Here is an 11,960-nt window from a genome sequence, read left to right on the forward strand (position 1 = left end):
CCACATCTATCATGTGTTTCCAAACCATTCCGGTTCTCTCTCAACCTCGCTCTAAAAACACACACAGAAAAACACACACAGAAAAACACACACAGAAAGTCTTCAGGATTCCTCCAGAAGACTCAGCAACCCCAGCTGCTCTCTCTCACAATTTCTCTTTCTCTCACACCCCTAGGCAAGTTGGCGAAGAATCCTATCTCACTGGTAGATCTTTCAGGGTGGCCTGGGGAGGGGAGGTATCCAAACCACATCAACTGGTCACTGGAGTTCCTCAGGGATCGGTTCTTAGACCCCTCCTCTTCTCCACATACACTACATCACTGGGTCTCATCATACATGCGCATGGCTTCTCCTATCACTGCTACGCCGATGACACACAGCTCTATCTCTCTTTTCAACCAGATGACCCAACAGTAGCTGCACGGATCTCAGGCTGCCTGGCGGACATCTCGGCATGGATGAAAGAACATCACCTACAGCTCCACCTGGCAAAGACGGAGCTTCTTGTCTTCCCTGCCACTCCGACTCTAGTCTGCCATCAAACACAATCAAACCTCTACAAATGATTCAGAATGCAGCGGCACGACTGATCTTCAACGAGCCCAAAAGAGCCCATGTTACACCTCTCTTCATCTCCTTGCACTGGCTACCAGTGGCAGATCGCATCAAGTTCGAGACACTGATGCTTGCATAGAGAACGACCACAGGCTCAGCACCCTCCTACTTCCAATCACTTTTACGAACCTACATCCCCTCCAGAAGTCTGAGATCTGCTAGTGAGCGACGCCTTGTGGTACCATCACAGAGAGGCTCAAAATCACTCTCCAGAACATTCTCGTTCATTCCTGGCTGGTGGAATAATCTTCCCACCCCTATCCGGAACGCCGGATCCCTGTCAATCTTCAAGCAACAACTGAAAACTCATCTCTTTCGGCAGTACTTGACTTCATCCTAAACTCAAAAAAAAAAAAAACATACTCTTTCCCTCTATCTTTCTCTCCCTCCCTTACTAGCTTGTACTTATTTGAACAATGACTGAAACTTGGTGTTACAAGCACTTCCTCTGTCTGATTGCCTCTTCAAGATGAATCCCTTTTTGTATTCCCCAATTGTAAGTCGCTTTGGATAAAAGCGTCTGCCAAATGACTAAATGTAAATGTAAATACGATAATATACATATAATTTATTCTTGAATAAACAAAGTGAAATGTTGCAACTGACCCCACAACAGGTGACAGTTGCAACATTCATTAAAATGTAATTAAAATCATTCTTAAATATCATTTAGCAATTGCTTTATTTTATTTGAGCACAGACAGGGTCTTCAATAAGTTAAATTGGCTGTATAAAACCAAAGAATAGTAAATGGAAAAACATTTTCAAGTAAGTGGATTTATTTACTTAAAGGAGAGATTTAACTATTGAATAGGGATGTAACGATTCAGGGCCGGCGCCAAGGGGGGGCATCCGCGGGCCGTGCCCCCCTAAACGAGTTACTGTGCCCCCCACTTTCCATCCTTTCCCCTCCTTGCTGAACGTGATCGATTTCGAAAGCGAAAGTGAAACCGATAAATCAGCGCATATAAGAAAGCAATTGCACACTTTAGCGAGCATCAGCAACTGCACGCGATCACAGATTGCACGCACGCTTCCCACCTGGACCGAACCCACCCCACCACACCACCACACACACACAACGTGATTTGTGCCCCTCCTAGAAATTCAAATGTCCCCCTGATGGAGGTGCCGTAAGTAACGATTACTGGTTTGACGAGAAATAAAATACCTATAAAATAAAATTCCTCCCCGGTTAGTATTGCCGTTTCATATTTTAATTATCATTAAAACCGTATTCGATTACCACGATTTGAACAACTCATGATAAATAAATACTGTCCAGCATAAAGTGCAGTTTTCAGTGACAGTCTCACGTGCGCACAGCAGCAGAGTAGTTTCGTTTTGAGTGAAAATAGGGCGGAAAAGCTGGGAGGTTTTAAAAGACTGCTGAGGGAATTATGCAAATGAATTTATGAATTAATAAATTATATGAATGTACCTCTGAAGGTTCTGAATGTCTTCAGAAACTATTCGATGGCATTTTGTTTTCATCTTCGCTCCATGTAGGCTAATACCTAAAGAAATGTTTTTAATCGCAATACTGCTTTGTCCACGGAGTTTACGGTAATTCAGCTTTTCCATAAGCGCCACCTGCTGTCAGAGAGTGGATTTACAGAGACTTATATTTACATTCAGTCTGTGTGCAGTTTCTGTAAATTTAGACCGGTTGATGAAAAACAAGCTTATGGGGATTCTACAGATTTAAACAATTCAGATAAGTTATCTAGAATTATTTTTGGTGCAGATAAAATACATATAATCATCAGTGTTCGGAGTAACGCGTTACAAAAGTAATGCATTACAGTAACGTATTACTTTTTGCTGTAACGCAGTAGTGTGAGGCATTACTAATAAATTTTCAGTAATATTTTACTCTGTACATGTTCAGTAACGCTTGCATTACAACACAATTTTGGCCCCCAATTTTTTAATTTTTTTTATTTAAAGTCGGGCACCAACTTTTTTACGCCCCTAGGGCCGGGCTTCGGGCCAATATTCATGTCATAGTTCAGACGCGGGCCGGTCCTCGGGCCTGTTTTAGGCTTCTCCTTATCTTTATATTTTAGACATCCATCAATTATTGATGAAAAAAAATTGCCGCGCTGGTGGAAACAACACTAGTCCGAGCGGCTGGACGGTGTTTAGTGTCCCGCAGCAGCAGCGAGCCGTCAGTGCAGCTGAAAAGTTCTGCTTCAAATACACACAATAAAGCAAAAGCCCCAGCAAAAGTAATTACCATGAATGTGTCCGGGGGAAATAGTAAGGATTCAATATCTCCTCGTTAGACGCGCCTTTAGAGAGAAGTGCATCTTCACAGATAACGATAATATTAAAGAGTTTTTGTTTTTGTTTTTATTTATTTCGTTAAGTAGTTTTCTATAGATATATTTATCATGTCTTTGAGGTATGTATTCGCTGTCTTTCGGTTAATTTTTGTGAAGCGCTCCTGTTCAAGATAAAAGCACAACGTTTTGTTGACATTGTGAGTGCACACAAATAAAAGTAGACCCTTTACAGTTATGAATGATGTATTACTCTTATGGCGTAAGTTGTTTCCATTGAAAATAAATTGTAATTGATTGCTCTAGTGCCTCCATGTCCTGCGCTTTAGCTTCCACTCTCCGCACAAACTACTGATGCAGCACACATTTATCTTTAACGTTTAAACATTGTTATATGCTTGAACTGTTTTAGTATATCTATAGATTTTATTTTAGGCAAGTCATGATGATTTGAGAAGGCTAAATTGATCAAGAAATAAGCCATGTTGCAACTGCCCCTCGTTGCAACAGTCCCCGCTCTCCCCCTATTTTTGGCAGAGAGCTTGATATTTTCTAACAGTTACTGAATGAAATGAAATGTCGACCCAAGAAGTGGTTTAGAACTGTGAAGCTTTGGGGTGTTGATGCAAATTATCTACTCCATCTGTGTTGTTATCATTGATCTGAATCTGATCCTAGTAAAGAGTTAATTACTGAAAGAAAAGGGGGGTTGAATCCTTGCAGTAATTGGATTACTAAAGTTCTGAGTAAAAGTTACTAAATATAGATGCAAGCGGCATTCATCGGGGTCCAAGCATGGTCCAACTGATGTTGAAAATATCAAACTGACATAAAAAAAAGGTAAAATGTGCAAATCCAACTGATGTCAAAAATTTGGAATGACATAGATTTGATGTAAACTGCATGTCAAACATATTGGCCCACATAAACCAATTTCAGTGTGGGATTAACTTCTTATTTTCACCCAATTACCACTGGAAGAAATTGCTGTCCAAACTGAATTTAAAATTGTTACAGCATCGTCATCAATGAATAATATTTGGCGTCAAATTGCTATCAAGGTGCTGGGAACCACTTCGTGTAGAGGATACCATGTCTCTTTTCAAACCTAATATGAGTAGGCCTATTAAAATTTCTTCCTATGGAAGTAAAATTTCATGTACCGTATCTCAATAGACAAATAATATTGTTTATTCAATTTAACTGGACCGCAATATATATGGTCATGTCTGACAACTTGATAAATGTTTTCTGAAATTACAATATATAAATAAATATTAAGGTATTTTGAAGATCATAGATTTCTTTGTAAGATAATCAAACTTAAATTGTTTTAGCCTTCATTAAACTTTATGAAATTATAATGATTGTTCTCAGGGCTTGACATTAACAATTTTGCTCACCAGCCACTGTGGCTAGTGGTTTTCAAAATTTACTAGCCACTCAGCATTTTCACTGGCCAAAAATTGGTTGTTGGGAAATTATATTTTGTATAACTTAATTCTGCATACAACAAAATATTTAAAATGATTTCCAGGTCATTTTTGGCCTTTTTAAAGGGCATTTTTCCCTAACCGTATTAAATGCATGCATCATCTTTAATATCAAATTCTTACATTTTATTAATAATTTCACTTAATATAATAAGACAATATAGGGCTGTTACCAATCAAATGAAATCAGTATCTACAAAACTGATCTGTCCACTGCAGAAGAAACAGAAGTGGCATTCAGATGCATTTATACAGTTTATTGAAGCTGAACTAGCATGAATGCATTTACAGCAGCATAAATAATGTTGTGAGCGTGGAGTTTATATAAATATATAGTCATGGCCAAAAATATCAGCACCCTTGGTAAATATGATCAAAGGAGGCTGTGAAAATTAATCTGCATTGTTAATCCTTTTGATCTTTTATTTTTAAACAATTCACAAAAATCTAACCTTTCATTGGATAATAAGATTTTAAAATGGGGGGAAATATCATTATGAAATAAATGTTTTTCTCTAATACACATTGGCCACAATTAACGGCACCCTTTTATTCAATACTTTTTGAAACCTCCATTTGCCAGTTTAACAGCTCTAAATGTTCTCCTATAATGCCTGATGAGGTTAGAGAACACCTGACAAGAGATCAGAGACCATTCCTTCATCCAGAATCACTCCAGACCCTTTAGATTCCCAGCTCCATGACGGTGCTTCTTCTCTTCAGTTAACCTCACTCAATTTTGTGCTCAGTGGCCCATTTTTGTGTTGTTTTTGAGGTTTGGTGTTTGGATTATTGTCTTAAAGCCAATTATTTTCTTAAAGCCACTTCACTAATTTGTGAAGCTCAATTATCTTTTGCTGCACATCAGAAATATATTATTGGGTTTTTCTCATTGTGATGGATGATTAAGGAAATTTGGGCTTTGTTTTCCATGTTGAATTTGGGCTTTGTTTGCAGATTAATTTTCACAGCCTTCTTTGATCATATTTACCAAGGGTGCCGATATTTTTGGCCATGACTCTATATTTATTTATATATATATATATACTGTATATATATATAATGTCTTATTTAATGAGTCATTGAAGGATGCCTTCAAACGATTCGTTCAGATTGCTGATTATGAATGGACCACTGAATCATTGACTCAAATGATTCAAAATTAAAAAACATGAATCATTCATTAACAAAACACCTCTGTGTGTTGCTCAAAGATGCGCGACTATTCTGCTCCTGTGATCTTTGTTTGGAACAATTTTCATTAACCAGATCGAGCAAAAACAGTCAACGTTGACAATATATCTTTTTAATAAATTCAAATTTAAATACTGAACTAAAACTACTCGTTTTAACTCCTGTATAAAATGTCAAATTTGCCAATTGTGGCTTTCAGGGAAATCTTCACTCTCTTGGTCGTGTCATGTTGTTTAAGTAGGCTGAATGTTATAAATATAAAAACTAACTTACATTTTTATGTTTCTTCTGTGTGCAGTTTTCTCCACAAGATTGTTTCACAGACAGGCAGCGTGAGCCCAGGGCCGGTTCGAGACATTAGGAGGCCCTAGGCAAAATTCATGTTGGAGGCCTCCCACCCCCAATAAAAAGCATTTTAAACAAATATGATTTTTAACCTTTTTATTTATACAATGTTTAATTTTAAATTTTGTATATTTTTACTTATACAGTACAAAAATTTGGAAACATAACTATTTTAAATGTTACAGAATACAGAAAAAAACAGCATTATTATTACAAATACATATTACAATTTAAAATAATGGTTTTCTATTTTACTATAATTTCTGTGATGCAAAACTGAATTTTCATCAGCCATTACTCCTGTCTTCAGTGTCACATGATCCTACATAAATCATTCTAATATGCTGATTTATTATCAATGTTTGAAACTGTAATGGAGCCGACGAGGCGTGAGGATCCATTTGCAAGTTTTTATTTAGAAACGTGGTCAAACACAGGCAGGGTCAAACATCAGTAGACAGACATGTCGAGGGCGAGACACAAGAGTATACCAAAAGCATGCGTGGGTCGTCGATCGGCAAACAATATCCAAAGGGGCTTGACAATAGGGGTAATCAGAGTACACGAGCAATAATCCAAACAGGGGCAAACAGAGTCCAAAGGGCAAGCTCAGCCAGTGTGTGATTAGTGAAATGGCTGCTGGGAAATGTAGTAAATGTGAAACAGTCTGTGCAATGTGAGAGTCAATGTGATGGAGGAGTGAGCTCTGGTGGCAAGCAAATGGAAGTCCATGGACCTGATTCATGACAGAAATGGTGCTTAATGTTTATTTTATAACTTGTGATACTTTTTTTCAGGATTTTTTGATTATTAAAAAGATGTTTAAAAATAAAATTAGAAATCTTTTATAACAATATAAGTCTTTACTATCACTTTTTAACACATCTTTGCTGAATATTACTGTTTTTTTTTCTCTATTTTTGATCAAATAAATGCAGGCTTGATGAGCATAAGAATTTTCTTTCAAAAACATCAAAAATAGTAATGAGTCCAAGCTTTTGACTGGTATTGTATGTACATATTAATCAAACTTTATCTAAGGTAATCTCTTTTTTGTTTGATTAAGATGTTATTGCTGTTTTATTTAATTGAATCACTGTTCCAGAATACCACTTCAGTAAGTGTTTTTATCATTTTTTTCCTAGCTGGCTATGGACAGGATTTCCCCCTCCCATTTAATCAATATTGACTACAGATATTGTCATATTATTAATTACAATAAAATGTTATGTATTGCATTGTTACCTTAAATATGACATAGGCTATACACAAATCAAGTGGAACAGAAAGACATGATCGCTACTAAGCAGAAAAAAATGCTTAGTTGAAACTAAAGTGTTAGGCCCTTTGTTAGAGCTGTAATCTTAATCATCAGCCGAATTTAGAAGATATACCTGATTTGAACCATTAAAAAAATGTTCTAGTTTGTTTTCTTTTTAAGTTTGAATACAAATTCTCTGCTTTTACTTTTGTAGCTATTTTGCCAGTCACCTCCCGACGCGGTGTCATTCACTGTACGCGCAAATCCAAGCATCCTTCTGGGATTTTAAACTCGTAATAAAGCGGTGAATGATCTACAGAAATGATGCTGATCGACAGAACAAGTTTGTATTTAGAATATATTGCAATCACTCCAAAATAGATGACAACAACTCACACACCGGCATTAGGAGCTGTATATTAGATGCGTACAGGACTTAAAGGGACAGGACACTAAACATGCAGCCGACTGTCATTAAAAGGATAGTTCACCCTAAAATTTACCCTAAAATTCTTCTGTTATTATTTACTCACTCACTTTGTCCCAAACCTGTATTAATTTCTTTCTAGTGCTGAACACAAAAGAAGATATTTTGAAGAACGTGGGTAACCAAACAGTTGCTGGTCCACATTGACTTTGATAGTAGGTAAAAAAATACTATGGGAGTCACTGTGGACCAGCAACTGTTTGGTTTTCCACCTTCTTCAAAATTGCATTTATGTTCAGCAGAAGAAAGGAACTCATTCAGGTTTAAAACTAATTTTGAGTGAGTAAATGATGGTATAAATATAAAACACTATGACGGAATCGACAGACAGATTATATAAATTTTTATTCTTTAATGTTAAAACAACGAAACACAAAGAAAAAATAAATAACTCACTATTGAAAAAATACATAATACAGTTGCTTTTCTATGAATCAATCTATATAGTGTTTTATTTTTATGTTTGTTCATTCAATTTCTTGAATGCTCCTGCTAAATATGCCTAATTGTACATGAAAATAAAGCACTGTTTGTTTTATTTGTACATTATGTGTATTTGTAATGTGTATCTTTGTTTGTATCTTTGTGTATCTTGCATTTGGTGGGTGTTAATGTCAAGCCCTGGTTGTTAGTTATTGACGCATAGACACAGATTTTAAACTACGCAATCTAAAATAATTTGTTGTCTTGTGCCTCCCTCCTTTGGACAACATTAGTATTGCGTCCTTCTCTCAATAGAAATCTCAACATATTTCTTATCCTGTGGTTCCCTCTAGTGGACAACATTAGTACATTGTAGTATGTTTTAGTCAGTCGGCCATTTTGAGTTGGCAAAAACTTTTTTCGATCTCCTAAACCACTCGACTGATTCACATGAAATTTTGCATGTATCATCTATAGACACTAATAACAAAAAGTTATCAAAAGAATTTTAGTCAAGCCATTTAGATATATGCCAATATTTTGTATTTACAGAGGTATATTATGTCACACTCGTCCGTGTGTGAAGACGTTGCGCAGCGCAAATCCATGAATGAATGTTCCAAAGTGATGTAAACTTCAATGGATTTCCCCTGCTCAGGGAGTAGGGAGCAATGGACACTGCATAGGGACCATGTCAATCAGAACACAGTTCATGCACGGAGCTCACTTCTAACGAGCAGATTATCTGAATCAGGTGTGTTAACTGAGAGACATGCAAAATATGCAGAGCGGGGGGGCACAAGGACTGGAATTGAGAACCGCCGGTATAGTGGTTAGTACTCTGCGTTGTGGCTGCAGCAATCCTGGTTCGAATCTGAGGCACAGCAGCCTTTTGCCGTCGAGCAACAGGGACCTCGGGCTCCTTTTTGCCACCTCATCCTTCAGCTGGATTTTGTGTCTGAAGCTCGGTGGCAAATTAGGGATGTAACGATTACCGGTTTGACGATAAATCATGATAAAATTCCCCACGGTTAGTATTACCGTTTCATATTTTAATTATCATTAAAACCGTATTCGATTTACCGCGATCTGAACAACTGACGATAAATAAATACTGTCCAGCATAAAGCAGAGTGTAACAGTGTCACGAGCGCACTGCAGCAGAGTTTCATTCTGAGTGAAAACAGGGCGGAAAAGCTGGGAGGTTTTAAAAGAGTGCTGAGGGAATTATACAAATGAATATATCAATGAATTAATTATATGAATGTACCTCTGAAGGATCTGACTGTCTTCAGAAACGATTTGATGGCATTTTGTTTTCATCTTAGCTCCATGTAATACCTAAAGGAAGTGTTCTTAAACACAATACTGCTTTGTTCGCGGAGTTCACGGGAATCAGCTGTAATTCAGCTTTTCTGTATAAAGCGCCACCTGCTGTCAGAGAGTGGATTTACAGACACTTATTTACATTCAGCCTGTGCAGTTTCTGTCTGGCCAAAAAACAGACTAAATTTGCATGACCTGCTGTAAATTTTAACCGGTTGATGAAAAACAAGCTTATGTGGATTCTACACATTTAAACAATTCAGATAAGCTATATAGAATTATTTATGGAGCAGATAAGTGGATAGAGAGTTGGACTTGTAACCTGAAGGTTGTTGGTCAGAGTCTCAGGTCCGGCAGGGATTGTAGGTGGGGGGAGTGAATAACCAACACTCTCTCCACCCTCAATACCACGACTGAGGTGCCCTTGAGCAAGGCACCGAACCCCCAACTGCTCCCCGGGCACCGCAGCACCCCACTGCTCCGGGTGTATGTTCACTACTGTGTGTGCACTTGGATGGGTTAAATGCAGAGCACAAATTCTGAGTATGGGTCACCATACTTGGCCACACACCACTTCCCCCCTCCCCTTCCCCTTATTAATCAATTATCATTTTGACTCAACTCTTTTCTTTAAAAGCTCAAATGTGAGGTTTACCTTTATATGAAACTTTTTCAAAGCTTTATTTGAACATTTACATTATTTATTTGAACATGCTATTAAACTGGTGTCAGTCAAGTTGTCATTTAAAATCCAGACCTCATTGGTAATGTTATTGTTTTAGTGATTACGCAAACAAAAAGTCACTTTATTTGCTGTTTGTTGATTTTTAAGTATAAAACTTGAAGTGATTTGTGTTTCGGTACTTTTTGAACATCTCCAGCACATTTTATCAATACCGTGATAATACTGATAACCGTGATAATTTTGGTCACTATAATCGTGATGAGAAATTTTCATACCGTTACATCCCTAGGTGGCATCCTGTTCTGCCCTCCTGCAGCCAAGGGAGCTGGAGGGCTACAACCACATGTGGCTGAGTGGTTAAAGCGATGCACTAGAAATCCATTGGGATCTCCCCATGCAAGTTCAAATCCTGTCAACTATGCTATTTGCCTGCATGCTGAGGAGAAATGACCGTGACCTTTTTTCTCGTCCCTAGCACGCTTTTCCACTCATTGTCTGCATCGGACAAGCACGCCGCTGTCCCTTTTAGCAGCTGTGCGTCGTGATTGTATAGTGGTTAGTACTCTGCGTTGTGGCTGCAGCAACCCAGGTTCGAATCTGGGTTGTAGCAGCCATTTGCTTCGAGTAGTGGGGACGCCGGGCTCCTTTTAGCCACATCCTTCAGATGGATTTTGTGTCTGAAGTTTGGGTGCGTCCTGTCTTGCCCGCCTGCAGCCAAGAGAGCTGGAGGGCTGCAACCATGTGTAGTCGTGGCCGAGAGGTTAAGGCGATGGACTCGAAATCCATTGGGGTCTCCCCACGCAGGTTCAAACCCTACGGGCAGGATTTGCCCTTTAGCTTCCTGTGTCGATAATTGTGTCTTCCAAGACCTTTTGCTTTCGCTCTCTCTGCTGTAATTCCTTGTGGCCTTCATCCCTTAGCCCAGGGGTTCTCAATTCCAGTCCTCGCGCCCCCCGCTCTGCACATTTTGTATGCTTCTCTTATCGCTTCAGACATTTGTTCTATTCGAACGAAAGTGCCCTGCGAAGTGGACATCACAGTATATTCCACCATGATTTCAGTTCGAAGCGAACGTTTAAAGTGCACTGAAATGTGCGAGATGTGAATTTAAATTGTATATATTTACAGAGGTATAATATGTCACACTCGTCTGTGTGTGAATACGTTGCGCAGCGCAAATCCATGAATGAATGTTCCGAAGTGAAATAAACTTCAACGGATTTCCCCTGCTCAGGAAGTAGGGAGCAATGAACACTGCGTAGGGACTATGTCAATCGGAACACAGTTCATGCACGGAGCTCACTTCTAACAAGCAGATTATCTGAATCAGGTGTGTTAACTAAGAGAGACATGCAAAATATGCAGAGCGGGGGGGGGCGCGAGGACTGGAAAAGAGAACCGCTGCCTTAGCGTGTGTGGCAAATGAGCTTCTGCTGGGCGGCATATAATATATAGTATTACTGTATCAGTGCGGACACACATACCGGAAGCGTTCACTCGGAAGAGAGCGCAAAAACACAACACAAAAATGAACGAAAGAGATCGCTGCAAATTGAGACAGGCTTTTTAAAAATGAACTTTTGAAAAACACGATGCATTGAAAACACGAAGCCGAGCGCCAGTCAAGCTGGTAGCGACGAAAATAGTGCACGCACCCAATTATAATTATTAGGGTAATCTGCAGGAAGTGCAAATAGACAGTCCTTGAAGTGTGAGTTTATCAGTGTCTTCAAGAAAAAAAAATTGAAATGTTCTTAAGAACATATTTGAGAACTTAGTAAGAATTTTTCAAGAACTGCACTTTTTATTTAACTGCACTTTTTAAAACTGCACTTTTTAACTGCAC

Source organism: Barbus barbus (genome assembly GCF_936440315.1).
Source record: "Barbus barbus genome assembly, chromosome: 14".
Classification (NCBI taxonomy): domain Eukaryota; kingdom Metazoa; phylum Chordata; class Actinopteri; order Cypriniformes; family Cyprinidae; genus Barbus; species Barbus barbus.